At 40.4% G+C, this 24,262-nt stretch overlaps 1 protein-coding gene across 1 annotated transcript in view; it reads left to right on the top strand.

Annotated features, from left to right (window-relative positions):
* Positions 1-24,262, top strand: part of LOC527529 (RNA polymerase II elongation factor ELL2-like) — a 143,680-nt gene that overhangs the window by 35,977 nt on the left and 83,441 nt on the right. The window lies entirely within an intron of this gene.

A 24,262-nucleotide genomic window follows, 5' to 3' on the forward strand; every position in this document is an offset into this window, starting at 1 on the left:
GAGTTAGGACCCGAATCTGGCTCTTCATATTCTCAGTGTGATTTTCTTTCCACCAATGCACAATGCCTTCAGCAAGTTTTGGATGCTTCCATTAGTGTTGTATCGTATTGGGTGTTGGGCTGAATTGTTTGTTGTTATCCAACTTTACTGCCTTTCTATTTGAATTTCTAACCAGAAGCTGACAACTATTCCAGCTCCAGAATTCTCTTCACCAGTGGGTTTTCTAGTGAAGGCAAATTCCTCTACCTGACGAGCAGTGAGGCCAAACAGTAATGAAATGTCAGAATTTTGAGCAGAGAAACGTTTATTGCAGGACCATGCAAGGAAACAGGTGGCCCATACCCCCCAAACCCCCTGAACTCCTAGACAGATTTCAGCAAAACATTTTTATTTTTAATTTATTTTTAAATATTTATATATTTATTTAACTGTGCTGGGTCTTAGTTGAGGCATGTGGGATCTCTAGTTGTAGCTTGTGAACTCTTGATGTGTACTTGTGGCATGTGGGTTCTATTCCCCTGACCAGGGTTTGAACCCAGGCCTCCTCCATTGGGAACTTTGATTCTTAGCCACTGGACCACCAGGGAAGTTCAGCAAAGCAGTTTTAAAGGCCACGTGAGGGAGGGGGTCACAGGGTATGTGACAAGCTGGTACACAAGTCTCTGGTTGCTGTTGATGTAACAGTGCGATGAACTTTATCAATTGGTAGGTGCCAGAAAGTCAGGAGCTACGTGCTTGTGATCATCAAGTAGTTAATTTCTTCCATTGGGTGGTGGTTTTTAGCATCTGAAAAACTCAGGAAATATACATGAGGTACTATTATCTTGGTGCTTCTGAGAGGAACTACAGCAGAGGATGTTAGGAAAGGGCTTGTTCTGGGAAGACCCCATAGAATCCTGTTTGCTCAGGTACAGGTTCAGGGTTACAATCCTTCATCGAGGGTGACTCATGCCCAATATGGAATGCAGAAAAGAAATGGTCTTACATCCAGAAGGCAGTTGTAGGTGGACATGGTAGAGAGATCTTGGGTTTGAAGCCACTTAGTGGGGGATTTCTTGAGAACCACTTGCATCTCGAGGGGCTTCTGGGAAAGTACTTAAGAACAGCAGCTTTGCTGTTACCATTTAGATTGTGGTGACTTCCTTGATCATTGTATGCCAGTCCTTTCATTCTTGTATATGTTCCCATGTCTGGGGTGGGGATATCTGTGGGATGGGCTTCACACTAAAGTGGCTTCCACTTCCAGATGAAACCTTGAATAATAGAGGATTTGAAGTGAAAATGCATTCCCTCTTCCTCCTGTAGTTTCTAAAACAACATTTCCAGGGCTTTTATTTTTCATAAGTAATTGTAGTGCATGTGAAACTTATTTAATTGAAGAATATTTAGAAAGTCAAACATCTTTTCAACGCATACATAATGTTGCTTTCCATGGATATACCATAATTTATCCACTTGTGTTCCTATTGGGTAACACTTGGATTTTTCATTCCTATTTTTAAATTATGCTATACACTGCTGTGATGAACATCTGTGCATATCAATCTCTATCTGAATTTTGTATTTTCCCTTAGCACACATGCCTGCACTAGGTCATTTCTTTCGTCCCTTCATTATGCAAAATACTTAGCAATTGCTTTCTATGGGCCAGATATTGTATGAGGTAATGAAGATACTGTAATGAACCAGACAAACATGGACTCCACCTAATGGAGTTCATAGTTTAGCCTGGTGTTCCTTCCAGTCACTAGGCAAATGATAACAATTGTTAGGCTCTTTATGCAAAGGATTATATAGTAATAGGAGAGAACCTAGGAAGACTTCCCAAAAGAAGTGATATTTATTGAAATTACAAAATGGATGTGAATGAAGCAGAAAAGCATGGTACCCACAGCAAAAGCACATTACAGGCCAGGACATGGGAGAACAGGGTACTTGGGAGAAACTGAAAGAAGTCCATTACGCTGACAGCACAAGTTATGTGCTGATGGGCCAGATCATTCTGGGCTGGTTAGAGCATCTTAAAGGTTTTGGATTTTAACTTGAGTATAATGGAAGCCATTGTAGAATATTAAGTGCTTGTTCAAGGTCAATCTTGGGCATGGAATTTGAGGTACCTGTTGGGCATCCAAGAAAAACCCTCTAGCAGTAGGTTCACTAAATGAGTCTTGACCTCTAAAAAGGAGACATGACTGGAAATCTAGATTTGGACATCATCAATATTTATTTATGGAGAAGGAAATGGCAACCCACTCCAGTATTCTTGCCTAGGAAATCCCATGGACAAAGTCTGAGCCTGGTGGATGACAGTCCATGGGGTCACAAAGAGTCGGATATGAATTAGCAACTGAGCAGATTGTATATTTAAGCTGGATATGTTGAAGTGGTTGGGGGGTGACCTGCAGCATACTCTGGTGACCACCCACATCACAGTTATCTACCATCTGTTGGAAATGTGTATTTCTCAGCTCAATCCCAGGTCTGGGGAAGCTGACCACCTGTGGTTGGTATTTATGCAATTTACATTTTTAACAAGCTACCCAGATGATTTCTTTGCACACTAAGCATGAAAGTCATGGTCTAGGGAGGGCCTATATCAGTAATCCTCAGTCCTAGCTACATGTTTGAATCACTTGGAGAAATTAAAAATATACTTAAGCTGAGGATCATTCTGGGACATTTGTTTTCGCTCCTTCCCAGCTCCTCAGTCTTGTTTACTGCACCTGTGCTATGTGTTGCAATAACCCCCAACCCCTGCCACCACTGCCAAATTGGCATAGCAATACTTAACTGTAATTTCTCATGCCATCCTGTGTTGCACCACTAGCTGTAGTTGTATAAGCTTCCCATTTTCACTTGGCTAACTTCTAATCACTTTCTAAGACTCAATTTGGGTATCACCCCCAGGAAGGGTTCCCTGACACCCCTCACCATCTGGATTGGGTGTCCCCTCTTTGTGCTTCCAGAGGGTTTTCAGATGTCTGAGCATTTAGAACACTGCTTTAGCATTGGCCATTTGCATGTCTACTTCTCTATCAGTGGATGAGGTCCTCAGGACCAAGTTGTAGTTGGTTCTTCTTTCTAATTCCACACATCTTATCACTGTGCCTGTAACACAGTAAGCCACACACTGTGTCTGTTGAAGTGAACTGAATTCTGGCTCCACTGTTTGTTACTCTTAATATGTTTGAGCAAGTCAGCTAATCTCTCAGAGTGCCAATTCTTTATAAGTCTGATATTTTCTGTGCTGTCTGCATTGTATCATGGGGTTGTTATAGAGATTACACAAGATTAAAGATGAATGCATGCTTTGTTTAATAGAAAGCATTATTAAATCATGAGTTATTATTACAAAAAAATGGCTTTCATAAAAATGTGTGTTTTTTACAAGGCTTTGACTTTGGGAAGCTCAATGATGGTGTCACCATTGCTCAAAAAATGTGTGGCTCTACTCTTGTGGCACTAACCATATTGATTTATGATGACAGTAATCTGTGTGTTTGAAGCCTGCACCAACCTTGGAGACAATAACAATGGCACTTGACTCTAGGCACTTATGCAGCATTGTGATAACCCTTCCCTTCCCGTGGGTCACATCCACTGCCCCTAGGTAGCCAGCACAGTTTTCAAGTCCTTCTAAATCAATGCCTTTTTGTGTAATTCTTAACTGTGCCCTCTATTCCCAAGGGAAAGATGGCCTTCTGCCCAGGTATTTTAGCTATTTCAGCTGAACTTGAACCTTTAAATAACCATAGGCCTCACTGTCCCTGAAAGATTCCCTGGTTCATTCAACTTTCTAATTTCTCTGTGAAGGAATATAAATAGGTTCTTCTGGAAACCACCTTGGTGATTTCACTGGTTTAGGTCCACCATGAACCACTATCCCCAAATGGAGCCCAAATACCCCAACTCTTTATTCCCTTGGGGTGAGTTCCCAGCATTATCAGGGTACTCATTTCCTTATTCTCCCTCTTTCCACAGTGGTGGAGAAATTTTGATCCTCGGGAGGTTACATAAGTTTTGTTCCATGTCCCTTCAGGTCAGAGAATGAGGCTGATTAATTTCTGTAGCCTCTTTTTTGACAGGCTCATAGTCTTTCGTCCAGCAGGTGCTTGATAAAGATTTGTTGAATTAGAACCTAAAAGATGGGGAAACAGTGGAAACAGTAGCTTACTTTATTCTTCTGGGCTCCAAAATCACTGCAGATGGTGACTGCAGCCATGAAAGTAAAAGGCACTCATTGGAAGGAAAGTTATGACCAACCTAGACGGCATACTAAAAAGCAGAGACATTACCTTGCCAACAAAGGTCCATCTAGTCAAAGGTATGGTTTATCCAGTGGTCTTGTATGGGTGTGAGAGTTGGAATATAAAGAAAGCTGAGCACTGAAGAATTGATGCTTTTGAACTGTGGTGTTGGAGAAGACTCTTGAGAGTCCCTTGGACTGCAAGGAGATCCAACCAGTCCATCATAAAGGAGATCAGTCCTGGGTGTTCATTGGAAGGACTGATGTTGAAGCTGAAACTCCAATCCTTTGGCCACCTGATGTGAAGAGCTGACTCATTTGAAAAGACCCTGATTCTGGGAAAGATTGAGGGCAAGAGGAGAAGGGAACAACAGAGGATGAGATGGTTGGATGGCATCACCAACTCAATGGACATGGGTTTGGGTGGACTCCAGGTTTGGTGATGGACAGGGAGGCCTGGCGTGCTGTGGTTCATGGGGTCGCAAAGAGTCGAACACGAGTGAGTGACTGAACTGAACTGAATTGGAACACTCAAGTTCCAGCCTCATTATTATACGGTCAAACTTTGTATACTAAGACCCCAAACCTTCTTACTTGTTATAGAAACAATTTCAGTTTCACATTTTTCAAAAAACTGAGATTGAAATTGAATATTGACTTCTTTGGTAAGCAGGGAACCCTCAAAAAATATGTGGTGCCCATTTTCTATTGAAATGTGTTCACCAGACATGCTATTTGTGCTTATGCCATTACAAGAAGGTCAAGTCCAGTGAGCTTTTTCTGGAAATGAGGTTAAACATACACCAACCCTGCCTCTCTTGTTTGCTTACCCCTGTAGCCAGTAGTTTGAGAGCCAATGTGTAGAGAGGGAGAGCACTGCAAAGCTAATTAATCCAAATGGGGATCACAAGTAGGTCAGGCTCAATGTCCTACCCCAACCCCCTGGATGGAAGAATATGGCTGATGTCTGTCTGCATCTCGGTTGGCAGGCTTGAAGTCTCACCTGCCAAGAAGGTTCACCTTTCCACCTAGTACAAGTGTACCAGCTACAAGGAACCTGAGCTATGAAGAAGTAAGATAGAAAAGTGTGGCATAGCAGCCGTTTCTGTCGACTCTGTCTTTTGACCAGAATCATGACTCATTAGAGGTGACTGGGACCCTATGCTGTGTCTGGTCTCACTGCCTCATTTTACCCACAAATGACTTGGGGTTCAGTGAGCACAGCACAAGGGTAAAGAGCACGGGCCTAGGAGTCCCTTGCAAATCCCATCTCCCAGACTCACAAGCTGTGTGAGTTTGGGAAAGTCCCTTGAGTTCCCTGATCCTTACTCTCAGGCAGGTCACATGAGCTATTGTGTCTGATACAGGTGACAGGCACAGGTGGCAGGTGCCTGGTAACAGGGACTGGAGTCACTCTTGTCAGCCCCACTAAGGGCTGCATTCCAGAGTTCCTGATGGCATTCCTTCCTCTCCCTTGAACTTACAGGAGCTGAGAATACCTCCCAGCCTCCTTCCCATGGCTAGGCTGAGGTCTTCCTGCCTGTGCCAGTCAGTTGACCAAGCAACAGTCCTGGGTGGCCTTTCTGCATGTGAGGATCATTTTATCCAGACATTGGAACAAAGGACTTGAACTAGGCATGGTCCTGGGACATGAGTGGGGCTGGGGGGGGGGGTGACCCCGGAGAGTTGAGGTAGATGCTGTTTGAAAAGGGAGAAGCTGGTTGTATAATTCCTGTGAGTGGAGAGGAATGGAGGATGCCAGCTGATAGCTCGGCCAAGCTTTTAAGGGTGAGGAAGAGAGAAAGGGCAGCAGTGCGTTGGGGTGTAAGCTGTGTTGGGTGGATGGAGACTGGGAAATGGGGTTTAGTTACTCTGCTCTGTTTCAGTCACACTGGCCTCCTTGCAGTCCCCTGATCATGTCAGATTCATTACCTGACTAGGGCCTTCACACTGGCTGTTTCTTCATCCTGGAATGATTTCTCCTTATACATTTCCATCACTGGCCAACTTGTGCCTTTCAGGTCAATTACCACCTTTTCCTTGAGGCCTACACTAGACACTCTTTGAAAACTGAAACCTGTCCCTCAGTCCAAGGTACCTCCTGTTCCCCTTATCACACTCCATCTGTTCTCTATTTCTTTTTTTTTTTTTTGGTTTATAAGTTTTGTGTGTATTAACTTTACCAAATTCACATATTTATTATAAATATTTATTTATCCATCTGGAATTTTAAAATAAGTAATTAAGTATTCTAAAAATAATGGTATTACATCTTCCTTTTTAATTTTTAAACCTCTTAGTTCTCTATTTCTTAGCACTGTCTAAGTTCAGTTCAGTCGCTCAGTCATGTCTGACTCTTTGTGACCCCATGCATGCCAGGCCTCCCTGTCCATCACCAACTCCAAGAGTTTACCCAAACTCATGTTCCTTGAGTCGGTGATGCCATCCAACCATCTCATCTTCTATCGTCCCTTTCTCCTCCTGCCCTCAATCTTCCCCAGCATCAGGGTCTTTTCAAATGAGTTAGCTCTTCGCACCAGGTGGCCAAAGGATTGGAGTTTCAGCTTCAATATCAGTCCTTCCAGTGAACACCCAGGACAGATCTCCTTTAGGATGCACTAGTTGGATCTCCTTGAAGTCCAATGGACTTTCAAGAGTCTTCTCCAACACCACAGTTCAAAAGCATCAATTCTTCAGTGCTCAGCTTTTTTTATAGTCCAACCCTCACATCTGTACATGACAACTGGAAAAACCAGAGCCTTGACTAGATGGACCTTTGTTGGCAAAGTAATGTCTCTGCTTTTGAATATGCTATCTAGGTTGATCATAACTTTCCTTCCAAGGAGTAAGTATCTTTTAATTTCATGGCTGCAGTCACCATCTGCAGTGATTTTGAAGCCCCCCAAAATAAAGTCAGCCACTGTTTCCACTGTTTTCCCCATCTATTTGCCATGAAGTGATGGGACCAGATGCCATGATCTTCATTTTCTGAATGTTGAGCTTTAAGCCAACTTTTTCACTCTCCTCTTTCACCTTCATCAAGAGGCTCTTTAGTTCTTCTTCACTTTCTTCCATAAGGGTGGTGACATCTGCATATCTGAGGTTATTGATATTTCTCCCAACAATCTTGATTCCAGCTTGTGCTTCTTCCAGTCCAGCATTTCTCATGATAGTCTCTGCATAGAAGTTAAATAAGCAGGGTGACAATATACAGCCTTGACATACTCCTTTTCCTATTTGGAAACAGTCTGTTGTTCCATGTCCAGTTCTAACTGTTGCTTCCTGACCTGCATACAGATTTCTCAAGAGGCAGGTTGGGTGGTCTGGTATTCCCATCTCTTTCAGAATTTTCCACAGTTTATTGTGATCCACACAGTCAAAGGCTTTGGCATAGTCAATAAAGCAGAAATAGATGTTTTTCTGGACCTCTTCTTGCTTTTTTGATGATCCAGCGGATGTTGGCAATTTGATCTCTGTTTCCTCTGCCTTTTCTAAATCCAGCTTGAACATCTGGAAATTCATGGTTCACATATTGCTGAAGCCTGGCTTGGAGAATTTTGAGCATTACTTTACTAGAGTGTGAGATGAGTGCAATTGTTTGGTAGCTCAAACTACCGCACAAACTACCAAACAAAAAAACTGTCTAAGTTACTGTATAATTATTCATTATGTCTACGGTTGAATGTGTATCTCATGCTGCCAGAAGATAAATCAGAGGAGGGCAAGGATCTTTATCTTTTTTTTTTTTTCACTAATATATTCCACATGTCTGGATTAGTGCCTAGTTCAGAGTAGGTCCTTATGTGTCTTCTCTTTTCCATTTGCAATAACTCCTTCTGTCCTCTCACCCAGGATCGTGGCTTTCCATGACACCTATACTCTAATGACTCCCAGATTTCAATCTCCTGGTGCATGCCTGTGTTTTTCCCCCAATACATGTAACTAGCTGCTTGCTGAGCAGGTCCCACTGAACGTCAATTAGACATCTCAAAATCAATGTGTCCAAAACTGTCTTCATTTGTTTGGGCTGTAATTACAGAATGGCATAGACTGGGTGGCTTATAAAGAACAGAAGTTTATGTCTCACAGTAACTGAAATATGAAGTAAAGAGGATGGCGGATGGGGTGCCCCTTCCCTCACATCCCATTGGCTGTAACTTAGTCACATTGTCTCACAGTGACTGGAATAGACTAGGGTACACAGCTCTTACTTCTGGGAAGCTCTGTGCACAGCTAGATTAAGGTTCTGCTATCAAAGAAAAAGGCAAGAAGAGAGATTATGGACCAACAAGCAGGCTCTGGGTCTCTGCTTTTGTACCCCAATAAGGATCTGAGGCAAACAGCCTAAGGGTTCATTAACATTTGTTCAGTTTGGGTGGATGCATGGGTGTTTGTGATCTTTTTTTGTTCTTTTCTGTATCCTTGGAATGTTGCGGAATGACTAATAGGTATTTTAAAGGAGAAGAAAGATACTTCTGTTAGAGCATAAAATATTCTTCTCTACCTAGATACAACAGACATTCCTGGTCATGTGGCCCATGGCCTGTGGCTTTAGGCTGATGCCAGTGATATACACAGTGTTTTCATTCTGTGGAAACAAGAGATGGGTTACCATCCAAACTTCAGCATTTTACAACTTGCCTTCCTCTCCCTGCCTTTCTGTTTCTCACACTGACACCCTCCCACCACATGTATCCCATCACAGAATATTCTTCCAGAAGCAGACACTGGACAGGCCCCCTCTACTCCCAGGGCTCAAAGCCTGCCCTGAAATTGGGCAGCATTTTCCCCCTGTGGGTCTCAAGCACTGTTACGATCATCTGCTTTTCTTTCATCTCTATCCTCTGAAATCTCTGTTTTGATAAAAGCACTTTTATTTTCTTGTTTCCTTGAAATAAATAGTTGAATGGTTATGATGTTCCTTTTCACTTCAACTTCAGCCCATTTGCAGTTAATTGATGGAATCATTCAGAAATGAATAAATCTTTTAAAAGGTATGTGTGTGTGTAGGAGGGCTTGCAGTATGTGGTTTAAAATATCTACACCAAGTCAGAAAGATAGCATTATATTAAACTAGAGTGGAACAAATTGGTCCAACATAGCTGAAATTCCAGAGAGAGACTACAGTAATTTCATAAGGCATATGATGGCAGCTGCATCAGTTTACTGCTGCTACCACAAATCCCAAATGAAATGGTTTTCATGTGTGAATATTTTACATATTCATTATTTCTTATAATTCCATGTAATTTTAATTTGGGTGGGGGAGAGGGCCATATGGGTGGTGAATATAGAGCACACAAGATGAAAGTCATAGACAGTGATCAGTGATGTCCTGGCAGCTATGTTATGAACTAGAATGTCAGGTTACCCTGGTAGTTGTACTTTCTTTTATACCCACAAATGCACGCCTCAAGGAGCAACTCTGCAAAATTTCCTAATGCACTCAGCCATCAACTCTTGCCAAACCTTGTCCTTCCTACCTGGTTTCATAAACCAGTAAAACCCCTTTAATGGCTTCATAGAGTTTGACCTGATCTGTCATTTGCAACCAAAAGAATCTTGGCTACTGAATCAGTGTCACGGCCATCAAAACACAACCAGAGGAAAAGGATTGATTTGATATTTCAGTAATAAAGCGGGCAGATGAAAATTTCCAACCTCTGGCAATATGTGAGTGCAGACAAATTTTACTGTTTTGTTATGCATGCTATGTATGGCCTTAATTATGAATCAATAATGGAGAAATGCATTTGGAAAATATTTTAATAATCTTTTAAAAATGGGAAGCCCTCTTCTTCTCATCTTGCTCCCTGGGGTGCTGACTGGGCATCCTCCATCGTTTCACCACTTCTCCAGCTCTGGATCTCTTTGCTGTCTCTGCTGCTATGCTGGCCTCATTCTGCCTAGCTTGGGTATGTGTGCTGGTGCATGAGCACACATGCGTGCAAGAAGGAAGGAATATTGATGTATAGGGCATGTCTCAGATTTATCTGCTTTACCCTATGCAAATCCTAGCTTCCTTCCATGTTCTTTTTTTAAAATATTTACTTTTTTGGGGGGGGGCTATGCTGGGTCTTAGTTGAGGCATGCAGGATCTAGTTCCTTGACCAGGGATCAAACCTGGGTCGCCTGCATTGGGAACACGGAATCTTAGCCACTGGACTAAGAGGGACATCCCTCCTTTACACGTTGTAACATACAGAAAGGAGCTCTTTTTTTTTTTTTTTTTCCTCTCTTTGTGGAGCCGGGGAAGGTGCCAAAAGTAACTTAATCCCTTTGTGAATGAGGGAGGTTACATATTTTTGAGTCTTCCCATAAGAGAGGTTACCTGAAGTGTAATGAACTCGTTTTCACAGTGGACAATTCCCCTATATCCAAATTCACAGTGGACAATTCCCCATCCTGCCTCCAGGCACTTCTGTTAGCCACTTTGCTCACCTCACCTAAGGCCATTGTGAGAAATAGGAGCAAGAGGTCCTAAGAGAAAGGGAAAATAATATAGCAAGGAAAATAAAACTAGGCAGGGCATCCACACATTCTCATCAGAATCTGCTCCTTCCAGAGGCAACATGTGGAGCTTTTGGTTTTGTGGGAGAAATTTCTGTTTCTCATCTAGATTTGAAGATCAACTTGCTCTTTTAATGTATCCTCGCATTCTTTTATTCTTGCTCAGGCTTTCGTTGTGAAAAGTGGAAAAGCTCCTAATAACATTTTGCCACTTGAAGATGGTTATGGCATATGATGTGGGGCTTATAATCCAGGGTGAGGCCACAGTGTTTCTTGATTCAGAAGTAGTATAGATGGATGGAAGACCATCTCTGCAGAGGCTTTAGAGAAACTGGAATAAAGTGATGAAAGAGCAGGGCATTTACTCCGTGTATTCATTATCTGCCAGTAGGTTTTGACTTACATTGTACATATTCTACATTTATGTGATAAATATTTTGACCTTGTGGATTCTTTAGGAGAGAATTTTTTTAAATCAATGTAAATATACCTTCTGATTTTTTCAAATATCACAGTTTGCAAGTCTCTTTTCCTTTGATATGCACAAAAAGAGTTTCTCTGAAATAGGCTACCATTGAATTTATACATACTGAGATTTGGCTCATTCTGAACCAGCCCAAAGATTGAGAAGCTCTATACAGTCAACAAAAACAAGACCAGGAGCTGACTGTGGCTCAGATCATGAACTCCTTATTGCCAAATTCAGACTTAAATTGATGAAAGTAGGGAAAACCACTACACCATTCAGGTATGACCTAAGTCAAATTCCTTATGATTATACAGTGGAAGTGAGAAATAGATTTAAGGGCCTAGATCTGATAGATAGAGTGCCTGATGAACTATGGACGGAGGTTCATGATGTTGTACAGGAGACAGGGATCAAGACCATCCCCATGGAAAAGAAATGCAAAAAAGCAAAAAGGCTTTCTGGGGAGGCCTTACAAATAGCTGTGAAAAGAAGAGAAGTGAAAAGCAAATGAGAAAAGGAAAGATATAAGCATCTGAATTCAGGGTTCCAAAGAATAGCAAGAAGAGATAAGAAAGCCTTCCTCAGCAGTCAATGCAAAGAAATAGAGGAAAACAACAGAATGGGAAAGACTAGAGATCTCTTCAAGAAAATTAGAGACACCAAGGGGACATTTCATGCAAAGATGGGCTCGATAAAGGACAGAAATGGTATGCACCTAACAGAAGCAGAAGATATTAAGAAGAGGTAGCAAGAATACATAGAAGAACTGTACAAAAAAGATCTTCACGACCCAGATAATCACGATGGTGTGACGACTGACCAGAGCCAGACATCCTGGAATGTGAAGTCAAGTAGGCCTTAGAAGACATCACTACGAACAAAGCTAGTGGAGGTGATGGAATTCCAGTTGAGCTATTTCAAATCCTGAAAAATGATGCTGTGAAAGTGCTGCACTCAATATGCCAGCAAATTTGGAAAACTCAGCAGTGGCCACAGGACTGGAAAAGGTCAGTTTTCATTCCAGTCCCAAAGAAAGGCAATGCCAAAGATTGCTCAAACTACCGCACAATTGCACTCATCTCACAAGCTAGTAAAGTAATGCTCAAAATTCTCCAAGCCAGGCTTCAGCAATACGTGAACCGGGAACTTCCAGATGTTCAAGCTGATTTTAGAAAGGGCAGAGGAACCAGAGATCAAATTGCCAACATCCGCTGGATCATGGAAAAAGCAAGAGAGTTCCAGAAAAACATCTATTTCTGCTTTAATGACTATGCCAAAGCCTTTAACGACTATGCCAAAGCCTTTAACTGTGTGGATCACAATAAACTGGAAAATTCTGAAAGAGATGGGAATACCAGACCACCTGACCTGCCTCTTGAGAAATTTGTATGCAGATCAGGAAGCAATAGTTAGAACTGGACATGGAACAACAGACTGGTTCCAAATAGGAAAAGGAGTATGTCAAGGCTGTATATTGTCACCCTTCTTATTTAACTTCTATGCAGAGTCCATCATGAGAAATGCTGGGCTGGAAGAAACACAAGCTGGAATCAAGATTGTTGGGAGAAATATCAATAACCTCAGATATGCAGATGTCACCACCCTTATGGCAGAACCTGAAGAGGAACTAAAAAGCCTCTTGATTAAAGTGAAAGAGGAGAGTGAAAAACTTGGCTTAAAGCTCAACATTCAGAAAACGAAGATCATGGCATCTGGTCCCATCACTTCATGGGAACTAGATGGGGAAACAGTGGAAACAGTGTCAGAGTTTATTTTTTTGGTCTCCAAGATCACTGCAGATGGTGATTGCAGCCATGAAATTAAAAGACGCTTACTCCTTGGAAGGAAAGTTATGACCAACCTAGATAGCATATTGAAAAGCTGAGACATTACTTTGTCAACAAAGGTCTGTCTAGGCAAGGCTATCTTCCAGTGGTCATGTATGGATGTGAGATTGGACTGTGAAGAAAGCTGAGTGCTGAAGAATTGATGCTTTTGAACTGTGGTGTTGGGGAAGACTCTTGAGAGTCCCTTGGACTGCAAGGAGATTCAACCAGTCCATTCTGAAGGAGATCAGCCCTGGAAGGACTGATTAGTCTCTGGAAGGACTGATGCTAAGGCTGAAAGTCCAGTACTTTAGCCACCTCGTGCCAAGAGTTGACTCATTGGAAAAGACTCTGATGCTGGGAGGGATTGGGGGCAGGATGAGAAGGGGACGACAGAGGATGAGATGGCTGGATGGCATCACTGACTCGATGGATGTGAGTCTGAGGTGAACTCCAGGAGTTGATGATGGACAGGGAGGCCTAGCGTGCTGAGATTCATGGGATCACAAAGAATCGGACACGACTGAGCAACTGAACTGAACCAGCTAAGTACATCCTCATACTGCATCTCTTATCCTCAGCAGTTTAAAAATTGTGTATTCCTAGGTCAGTAAGGCGAGCACAAAGCTTTTATAGAACAATAGTTTCCGCATGAATCTGACTTATGTTTTCCCATATCAGTTTAAACATTAATTTGCTAAATTTCAAGTGTAATTGTACCTCAGTATAAAGAAAATATATGCCTGATTTTTTCATGACATGTGAAAAGAATTCTTGATTTCCAGAAAAAGTAGATGCTGTGTTCAGTGCTTTGATGTTTGTTTATTTCCTTTGGTCAATTTTGCCAATAGTTACTATGATGTTTGATGTACTGTGCAGCTCTCACGGAAAAGTGTCCAATAATTTGGTGAGGGTCAGAGTTTGGATAGTGGGTATCAAGTGACATGAAATTAGAAAGCTTAGCCTTTGGGAATGCTGCGATGAAAATTCCTGAAGACTCAACTGGCAAATAAATACAGGTTGAGCACTTGCTCTAGATTAAATGGCGTGAAAAGACATGAGATGCTTTCCAAACAAAATAGACAAGAAATCATTCCAAATGGAAGAAGGGAGGTATTTGACTCAAACATAGTCATCCTGGTGAGAGTTTTCAGTTTCTAGCACGTTGCTCTCTTGGCCTTCAGAGGTTGGTGGGGGTGAAGAATGGTGTCCTCAGTACTGACTGCCTGTCTGTGTCTCTCTGAGACCTCTGAGGGTCGTGCCTTTTCCTGGAGTCCTTTAGGGTTTTCAAAATTAAAAAGTCATGCTCTGCAGCTTTAATGCTGCTACAGTTAAATCAATTGATACCACTTCCTATACCATCTTTCCATATTCACTTTCATACTACTTAACATAACATACACATGACAGTGAGTTGGGAGGTTGAAAACTGAGTGGACAAGGCAGCCCAATGGCACAGGAAGTGGCTGCAGGAAGAAGAGCCATGGATGACCAGTACTTACAAAAGCAGTTAAATGTCCCTCATCCTGGGCTGTGCATGACTCTGGGTGGAGAATTGTCTAGATAAAAGAGCTGCTGTGAGCAATAGTAGCCATGAGCAAGCAGGGAGGTGTAGAATATCTTGCTGTGAAAGGTGACATTTTGACTGCACTGATCAAGGGGATGTACCTGGCAAGTGTCAAGGCTGAGAGCAAGCAGAGGCACCCTAAGTAAGCTGGGTCCCTTAATACAGGAGCAGGAGAAGGCAGGATCCAGTTGTTTGAATCTGTTTTAAGGTACAAACTTTTGAGTCTCCATTTCCTTCTGTAAAATAGGGGTAATCACATCATTTTGCAGAATTGTTGTGAGAATTATAAATACTGTAGGTAGAGCCCCTGCATACTGTCTAGTCCATAGATTGTTCTAAGGAAAGGGTAGGTATTACTTTGTTTTATGCCAGAGAGATTCAATAGCAAGCACTAGAAAAAAACAAGAGAGGCATTCAAAGTCCATGGCAAGGAGGTTAGGCAGGTGAGGGGGTGGTATGAAAAACAAAGGAGAAGAAATACTAACTCACAAAGTATCACCACTATTAGACAACCTAAAGTCTGTATCTGGAGGTGCTTCATTTTAATCCATCCAGCAGTTCATGGTTTAGATCTAAACTAACTGTGTCCTTCAAGGCCAAGCCTGTAGGTTAGGCTCACCAGTCAGAGTAGAAAACTTCCTGGGGTTGCCTTCATAACGTCACTCTTTCTTTCTGGCTGATGCAGTGTATCTGATTCAGATTTCTAGTTCTCCACCAACCCTCTGATATCTGACAATTGACACTCATTTCACAGGTCAACGTGATGTGACCCTTTTATCTTTATGTCCTCCTTACTCATATTGCTTATCTTACCTCATGCCCAAACCCTTTAATGAGCCCAGGTTTCCTTCTGTTTCCTTCAAGTCCATAGCTGCCTACGACGCAGCATGACACTGAGGCAGCAAGTTCACCCTACAGACTTTAAACTCCTGAGTCACAAACTTGTTTCCAACCTCCAGAAATCAATTGCAAGTGAAAAGACTTAAGAGGGGATGACTTATTATTAGGCCAGTGGTAAACAGATTTTTACATGTGTTGGTTTTGTCTGTACAACAGTTCTATTATGTCTCTGGCAAATTATAGAGGGTTTTGGTGCTGAACAAAATGGGTATATTGTTCTCATTTAGACACTTTTAGCTAGAAATCCAGCTCAAAATAGGCTCTTAAATAAACCTGTTTGAACTATTTGTGAAAAGACAGACTTAAGAACATCTTAATGTATGTTTATCTCCTTCCACTTCCCTTCTATACATGAGCCAATGTGAGATATTTCTCAATAATTTAACAACATACTTCTGATGTGGGCTTTGCTTGTCAGGCCTAACACATTTATTTTTCTCTAATGGGAGAATGTTTCTCTATTGTTTATGCTATTGACTACTATTGTCTTCAGATAAAATGTCTGTTGGCCCAAGAAAAGCAGCTACTGACACCCAGAAGCTAAACTGGTATGAGCACGAGGCCTTGTTTTTGCCATGAAGTAGTCTGGCACTCACTCATTACTAGGCCTTGGCATTCTTCTGTTGAACATAAACAATGTCATAGAACATCAACATCCAACAAGGCCACTCTGGCCATGATGGATCAGGAGAAGACCATTCCACAACCTTGTCTGAACAGAGACAAAATATAAACATTGTCCAAGTCAAAGAATACTAAACATTCCCCCATTCTGTTTAATATGAGTGACTGATTTTTTTTAAACCAATTACAGCTTTAGCTCAACTCTGGTCTGCCTTCTCCATAGATAATGTTTATTAATATAGCTAACTGTAGAATTATCCCACTTCCTGATAACGTCTGACCCAGGGACAAAGCCCTGCTTCATTAAAGTCTCCACAAAATCACCTAATACAAGCCCTAAACCTTCCTATATAAGACTTTTCTAAAATCAGTCCTTTCTAATACCCTCTCTTAGAAATGTCTCATGGTTCCTCATGTTGTGTGCTCTTCCTTCTTATGGTAAATAATATACATAGCTTGTTTAACCAGTGGTGTGTTCCTAGTGGTCTTTTGTTTGGAGGGCCTTGACTGAAATGGCGGTTCCATTGAGATTCAGGACCCTCAAGACAGTAATAGTGCACGAATCTGTGGTCCATTGTGTTTTCCTATTTGATATGCATCCTGCCCAGACCGGAAAGGTAAATTCATGCTTAATTGGACTCCAACATTTCATGAACCCCTTCAACACTGGGTTTATTTTGTTTCCCTAGGAATAAGGTCTCTTGGAAGGACTGATGCTGAAGCTGAAACTCCAATATTTTGGCCACCTGATGTCAAGAACTTACTCATTTGAAAAGACCCTGATTCTAGGAAAGATTGAAGGCAGGAGGAGAAGGGGATAACAGAGGATGAGATGGTTGGATGGCATCACAACTCAATGGACATGAGTTTGAGTAAACTCTGGGAGTTGGTGATGGACAAGGAGGCCTGGCGTGCTGTGGTTCATGGGGTCGCAAAGAGTCGGACACAACTGAGCAACTGAAGTGAAGGTCTCGGTTCAGTTCTTTGTTACCCAATCTGCTTTGAATTATTCCTTGGTAAAATTGGCTTAGCATCTAATACCTCCTCTCATAGTCTGCTGTGCTAACATCTTGAATGTTGTTTGTTCATAAGAAAAGTTTGTAGGAAGCAGGTAAGTATAGTTCAATAGATTGTCCATGACCTGGTCTCCTCAGACCAGTGTGCTTGAAACAAATACTTTCATGGGACACCATTTTAAAAACCTTCAAAGGACTTCCTTCTCAATCCTGGCTTTGTGTTCTGGAGAATTTCCCTGCTTAGTTTCATCTACTCAGAATCAGCAGGTTTTGTTTGATCCCTGACTGATGATGATTGCCCTTTGGCCAAACATCAGAGACACCAAGTTAACACAAGTACTGTTCTTACAGATTTTTCAGTTCTCAGAGGAGTATTCTTTTTCTCCAGCGATGCCTTTTACAGGCTGAACACCTGCTTCCATCAGCCTTTCTCACTCTAAAGCTAAACTGTATGCTTATCAGACAGTTTCAAGAGACAGTTTGGAATAGCAGTGGCTGTTTTGGGGAGCTTTTGACATGACCAACATGGTTCATATGAGGGGTACCTTAGAACAAAAAGCAAAGAAAATCCTGATGAGAATGTTTGTCTATCTTGTTTGTCTCAAAGATAGATCATTTTTTTAAACATGAGTGATATCCCCTCCTTGTTTTCTATAGTTTGAAGACTAATAAGTGCTGACTTTTTAACTATATGATTTGATACAATTGTCAAGGGTCCAAGTTATGTCAAAACCAGCTATATGGCATTCCCCTTTGTGTGGGTGTGTGTTTATATAAAACTCTCTTTCTGCATCTAAGTGTTCTTCCCTCTCTAGTCTGCAGCTGGCTTCCTCCTATCCCAACAGTCGCTTCTTATGAAATTTTAACTGATTAACCAATCAAAAAATAATTCAGATATTTTGCGTGCATTCTGGGGATATCTAGTCTAGATAAACAGAATGGTTTAAAAGGTAAATATATATATGTAAATAAATAAAGTTACTAAACGGTGTTTTTGTGGAGACTGAAAACTGTATACTTAAAAGCATTTGTTGCTATGGCTATAAGAGAATAAGTCTTCAGTTTCAAGACAAAATAAGATAGTTGGCATGTTTCAAAGTCTTTATAAAATGTTTGCCATGAGAAAAAAAATATTAGCATAATATTTTGGTCTGTTCAACACTAGGGTTAAGTTCCTTGTAATTCAAATTTCCAACATTTCCCATATTGGTTTAATTAGTTTAAAAATTTATCATGTTTCTACAAATTGTGGAAAATTAAAACTTTTTTTAGAAATGCTATTAAACGAAATTGGATCATAATAGTGGATGTCTTTTTAAAGGATATAATTTTATGAAATTCTTAAAATACTATCAGTCATAAGTATTTAATGTGCTAACTAGGTTGCAACGTTCTGATTCTTAACCAACTTGTATATCTTATACCTCAGTTAAATAATCTTTGAATGTACATTTGTGCATAATCAGTTGCTTCAGTTGTGTCTGACTCTTTGCAACCCTGTGGACTGTAGGCAGCTAGGCTCCTCTGTCCTTGGGATTCTCCAGGCAAGAATACTGGAGTCGGTTGCCATGCCCTCCTCCAAGGGATCTTCCTGACCCAGGGATTGAAACCATGTCTCCTGCATCTCCTGCATTGCAGGCAATTCTTTACCCACAGAGCCACCTGGGAAGCCTGTCGTTTCTTAAAATAAAGACATTAAATAAACTAACAAACTATGCAAATACTTTTCAGTGGTGTTTCAGGATATAAAACCCTACAAAAATTAGTTGTTTTTCTATATTCTAACAAGGAAATATCTGGGAAAGAAATTAAGAAAACAGTCTCATTTGCAATATCTCAATAGCATCAAAAAGAATAAAATACTTAGGAATATAAATTTAACCAAGAAGGTAAAATATCTTTACTCTGAATTATAAAATATTGATGAACAAAAAGGAATACATATTTTAATGGAAATATATCCTATGTTCATAGATTGAAAGAGTTAATATTGTTAAAATGTCTATACTCCCCAAAGCCATGTATAGACTGCATGCAATCTCTATCAAAATTCTAATGACATTTTTCACAGAAATAGAAAAAGAATCATAAAATTCGTATGGAAAAGACCTTATATAGCCAAAGTCATCTCAAGCAATAAAAACAAAGCTAGAGGGCTTCCCTGGTTGTGCACTGGTAACAAATCTACCTGACAATGCAGGAGATACAAGTTTGATCCCTGATCTACGAAGATCCCACATGTGTGCAAAGAATCTAAGCCTGTGTGCTACAATTACTGAAGCCTGAGGGCTCTAGAGCCTGTGCTCTGCAACGAGAGAAGCCACCACAATAAGAAGATCGTGTACTACAACTTGTGAGTAGCCCCTGCTCTCTGCAAGTAGAGAAAAAGCCCATGGGGCAATGAAGACCCAGAACAAGCAAAAATAAATAAGTAAAATAATCAGTTTTAAAAAGCTAGAGATACCACACTGCCTGATTTCAAAATATACTATAAAGTTATAGTAATAAATATAGTATGGTACTTTCATTAAAAGAATCATATGGACCAATGGATAGAATAGAGATCCCACAAATGAACCCTCATATGTATGATCAATTAATCTGGATAAAGTTGCCACAAACACAAAGGTAGGGAAAAGATAGTTTCATTAGTAAATGGTGTTGGAAAAACTGGACGCTCACATCAAAAAGAATATAATTGTTTCCTTATATACAAAAAGTAACTCAAAATGGATTAAACACTTAAACATACAACCTGAAACTGTAAAACTATAATAAAAAAGGTACAGAAAAAATTTTTAACGTTGTTCTGGGCAATGATTTTTTAACATCATCATTAAAAGCCCAGGCAATAAAAGCAAAAATGAGTATATGGAATTGCCTCAAATAAAAGCTTCTGCCCCCAAAGGGAGACAATCAACAGAATAAAGACAGAACCTACAGAGAGGTAGAAAATATTTGCAACCCATATATCTGGAAAGAGATTAATATCTGAAATATATAAAGACCTCAGTAGCTAAACAAGCAAAATGAAATATGGGTAAAGTACTCCAAAACCCATTTCTCTAAATAATACATACAAATGTCAGTAGGTATATCAAAAGGTACACAGCATCAAGAATCATCAGAAAAATCAAAATCACAGTGAGATATCACTTCACACATGTTAAGATGACTATTGCCAAAAAGACAAAAGTATTGGTGAGGATGTGGGAAAAAGGAACCCTTATACACTACTTATGGGAATGTAAGTTGTTATTGCCATTATGGAAAACAGAATGGAGGCTACATATAACAGAAAAACTATTATATGATCCAGCAATTCCACTTCTGGTATTCTTTAATATCCAAAAGAAATAAAATATCTTGAAGAGTTATCTGCACTCCCATGTTTATTGCAGCATTATTCACAATAGCCAAGATATGGGAACAATCTAGGTGCCCATCATTGGATGAATAAGAAAAGGAAATGTGAGAAAAAACATATAAAACAATGGAATTTTATTCAGCCTTAAGAAAGAAGGAAGTTTTTTCATTTGGACAATGGATGAATCTTGAAGGCATTATACTAAGTGAAATAAGCCACATACAGAAAGACAAATACTGTATAATCTCATTTATATGTGTAATGTAAAGAATAAAATTTATAGTATCAGAGAATAGAATGGTGGTTACCAGGGACTAGAGAGTGAAAACAATGGGGAAATGTTAGTCAAAGGGTACAAAGTTTCAGATATTCATGATGATATATGCAGAAAAAGCACAGGAGGTAGAAAGTAAACGTGTTAATCGTTCAGTCTTTTGTGACCCCATGGATGATATCCCACCAGGCTCCTCTGTCCATGGAGTTCTCCAGACAAGAATACTGGAGTGGGTAGCCATTCCCTTCCTCAGGGGTTCTTTCTGACCCAGGGATTCAACCTGGGTCTCCCACTCTGCAGGCAGATTCTTTATCATCTGAATTGCAAGGGTAAGCCCTAACATTCAGTATTACTCTCTCATACTTTTATAAGTATTTGGTTGTGAGTGATATTAAAAAGACAAGTTCTGTTTATATGGGACATACTTGATAATATAGGTTCCTCCTCATTAAAAATTCAGTGTTCTGATCAACTATATAGCAACATACAACTTACATAGCATCATAACACCTGCCACAAAGTGCCTAAAGATAGCAGAGGAAGTTGTGGAACTTCTGTATCATTGTGCTTCAGCTTTAGCTCTGGAGGTATCATGTGTTTAGGCAGTTGTTTTAGTTGCTAAGCCGTGTCAGACTTTTGTGACCCAATACTATAGCTCTCCAGGCTCTTCTGCCCAAGGGATTTCCCAGGCAAGAATACTGGAGTTGGTTGCCATTTTCTTCTCCAGGAGGTCTTCCTGATCCAGGGATCGAACTCATGTTCTGCACTGGCAGGTGAGTTCTTTACCACTGAGCCACCGGAGAAGCCCTTGTATAGGCAGGCAACAATCAATAATTCAGTGCTAACAGAACTTTTTTGTGGACCCAATTCTAGGTAGTACCTATTCTTTAATGCAAGATAGAAACACAAACTTAATAGTCAGTCAATTTCAACAAAATTATCCTACGCCTGTAAGTGCAATGCAAAACAAGATGTGATTCAGGAGTAGGGTATTGTGATGGAAGGAAATTTTGTTAGAAATGTAGAAGACAGAAACTTCCATAAGCCCTACATGGAAGCAGTAGGGTGTCATCTAGAAAGAGTGCAGACTTTAATTTTAGTTAGAAATTGACTTTAATCTTAACCAGATAATTAATAGCTTGGTGACCTTAGGCTAGTCAGTTAATCTTCTTGTGCTTCACTTACCTTGCAGAGTTGTTGTAATAGTTGTAAATGTGTAATAAATCACATATCAAAATGCATGGCTCCCAGTAGATATATATCATAAGTGGTAGGTGTTGTTTTCTTGCTGGTGGCGTAATCAATATTACTGCCTTCTCACCTCAGCTAAGTGTAGAAATTCACAATAAAAGAAATGCATACCAGAATTTCAATGTCACAAATCTTTTAAAGATTTTTTTCTAGCTTTATTGAGATATGATTGACACATTATACTGTATAAGTTTAAGGTGTAAGGTGTAATGTTTTGATGCACATATATTTTGCAAAATATTTATCAAAATAAAATCAACCATCTTTCAGTTCAGTCCAGTTAAGTCACTCAGTTGTGTCCAGCTGTTTGTGACCCCATGGACTGCAGCTCGCCAGGCTTCCCTGTCCATCAACAATTCCTGGAGCTTGTTCAAACTGATGTCCATTGAGTTGGTGATGCCATACAACCATCTCATCCTCTGTCATCCCCTTCTCCTCCTGCCTTCAATCTTTCCGAGCATCAGGGTCTTTTCCAATGAGTCAGTTCTTTGCATCAGGTGGCCAAAGTATAGGAGTTTCAGCTTCAGCAAAAGTCCTTCCAATGAATATTCAGGACTCATTTCCTTTAGGATTGACTGGTTTGATCTCCTTGAAGTCCAAGGGACTCTCAAGAGTCTTCTCCAACACCACAGTTCAAAAGCATCAACTCTTCAGCACTCAGCTTTCTTTATAGTCCAACTCTCACATCCATACATGACTACGGGGAAAACAATAGCTTTGACTAGATGGGCCTGTGTTGGCAAAGTCATGTCTCTGCTTTTTAATATGCTGTCTACGTTGGTCACAGCTATTCTTCAAAGGAGCAAATATCTTTTATTTTCATGGCTGCAGTCACCATCTGGAGTGATTTTGGAGCCCAAGAAAATAAAGTCTGTCACTGTTTCTATTGTTTCCCATCTATTTGCCATGGAGTGATGGGACCAGATGTCATGATCTTAGTTTTTGAATGTTGAGTTTTCAGCCAGCTTTTTCACTCTCCTCTTTGACTTTCATCAAGAGGCTCTTCAGTTCCTCTTCACTTTCTGCTATAAGGGTGATGTCATTTGCATATCTGAAGTTACTGATGTTTCTCCTAGCAATCTTGATTCCGCCTTGTGCTTCAACCAGCCAGGCATTTCACACAATGTACTCTGCATATAAGTTAAATAAGCAGGGTGACAGTATACAGCCTTGATATACTCATTCCTAATTTGGAACCAATCTGTTGATCCATGTTGGGTTCTAACTGTTGCTTCCTGACCTGCATACAGATTTCTCAGGAGAAAGGTAAAGTGGTCTGATATTCCCATCTCTTAAAGAATGTTCCACAGTTTGTTGTGATCTACACAGTCAAAAGCTTTGGCATAGTCAAAAAAGCAGAAATAGATGTTTTTCTGGCACTCTCTTGGTTTTTGGATGATCCAGTGGATATTGGCAATTTGATCTCTGGTTCCCCTGGCTTTTCTAAATGCAACTTGAACATCAGGAAGCTCACAGATCACTTACTGTTGAAACCTGGCTTGGAGAATTTTGAGCATTACTTTGCTAGCAAGTGAGATGAGTGCAATTGTGCTGTAGTTTGAACATTCTTTGGTATGACCTTTCTTTGGGATTGGAATGAAAATTGACCTTTTCCAGTCCTGTGGCCACTGCTGAGTTTTCCAAATTTGCTGGCATACTGACTGTAGCACTTTCACAGCATCATATTTTAGGATTTGAAATAACTAAACTGGAATTCCATCACCTCCACTAGCTTTGTTCATAGTGATACTTCCTAAGGCCCACTTGACTTCACATCCCAGGATGTCTGGCTCTAGGTGAGTGATCACACCATCATGGTTATCTGGGTCATAAAGATCTTTTTTTGTGTAATTTTTTCTGTGTGTTCTTGCCACCTCTTAATATCTTCTGCTTCTGTTAGGTCCAAAGTATTTCTGTCTTTTATTGAGCCCATCTTTGCATGAAATGTTCCCTTGGTATCACTAAGTTTCTTGTACTGATCTCTAGTCTTTCCCATTCTATTGTTTTCCTCTATTTCTTTGCATTGATCATTGAGGAAGGCTTTTTTGTCTCTCCATGCTATTGTTTGAAACTCTGCATTCAAATGGGTATATCTTTCCTTTTCTCTCTTACCTTTAGCTTCTCTTCTTTTCTGAGCTATTTGAAAGGCCTCCTCAGACAGCCATTTTGCCTTTTTGCATTTAGTTTTGTTCTAGATGGTCTTGATCCCTGC

The sequence above is a fragment of the Bos taurus genome, chromosome X (assembly GCF_002263795.3).
Source record: "Bos taurus isolate L1 Dominette 01449 registration number 42190680 breed Hereford chromosome X, ARS-UCD2.0, whole genome shotgun sequence".
NCBI classification, from domain to species: domain Eukaryota; kingdom Metazoa; phylum Chordata; class Mammalia; order Artiodactyla; family Bovidae; genus Bos; species Bos taurus.